Source organism: Morone saxatilis, unplaced genomic scaffold (genome assembly GCF_004916995.1).
Source record: "Morone saxatilis isolate NCDOM2014 unplaced genomic scaffold, NCSU_SB_2.0 Contig14, whole genome shotgun sequence".
NCBI lineage: Eukaryota > Metazoa > Chordata > Actinopteri > Moronidae > Morone > Morone saxatilis.
In genome coordinates this window covers 22,178,891-22,179,993 of record NW_023339696.1, presented here as the reverse complement: position 1 = coordinate 22,179,993, position 1,103 = coordinate 22,178,891, and positions in this window count along the sequence as shown.

Sequence of the window (1,103 nt, the reverse complement as noted above, 5' to 3'; positions counted from 1 at the left end):
GCCTGTGAGTGTCGCCAACTGACAACTGACATAAGCAAAAAATATGTACGTACGCCAGCAATGAAGCTGCCGTGGAGGACCGCACATTCTCACGAAGACTCAGTGTAAGACACGCTGCTTGAGGTTTCTATGTGAAACATGGAGAGCTCGATTGGTCATATAGACGTTAGGGCGACCAAAGACAGTAATGCTGCAGGTCGGTCTTCGGATGGAGATCAGGAGAGCCATTGGCTTGTAGTAATAGGTGGGGATGATTGGAGGGAGTAGGTAGACAGGAGCAGGATGGGTTGACTGGGGTGCCTCACTTCCAGGGAACAGACAGAGAGCAGTCTGGAGGTCAATGAGGAGTCTGAAGTCTGAGGAGGTGGGATCAGATGGAAAAGTCTCTTGCGGACATAGGAAAAGCTGAGTTGTCGACCAGGTCAATGAAACCAAGAATAACAAATATGAAACAGTGATTTGATCATTTTCCAGACTCTCAGCAGAGTCTAACATCAGTGAGACATATCTGTTGGAAGTAAGGTGTCCTCTGGTCCAGATTTAGGCTGAAGAGCTGTCAGATAGAATCTGGGCTTTCTGGAAGAATGATGATGTGGTTTTCTGTTTTCCTCTTGTCTTGGAGGGTTTAAGAATTGGGTCACTTAATATAAATGGCACCAGAGACCGGGGGAAAGGAGAGTGGATTATCTAAAAGAGAAAAATGTGATTTATTTGCCAGAAACACACAGTGATGTTGTGAATAAGGTGGTCTGGGGGAGGGTCTGGTGGATAGTCTGGTAGGGTGCAGGGGTTGCAGAGTGGTTTTTAGTTTACTGATACACAACAAACTGTAGAAATGTTCTTGTCATTATATTTTATATTTTATTTTCATGTTTAACTCTTGCGCTGTTGTTTCATGATATAAAATATATATATATATATAAACTGTTTTTCACAGTCAGGTTAAAGATGTTTAGTATCAATCATTGAGGATCAATGTCTAGTTTGAAAATCCATCAGAGATGCAAACCCTTCTGATATTTGTGTTTCTGTGAACACAGCTTCATCCTCCATGAACCAACCAACAACCACACAACAATCAACCAACCACCAACCAACAATCA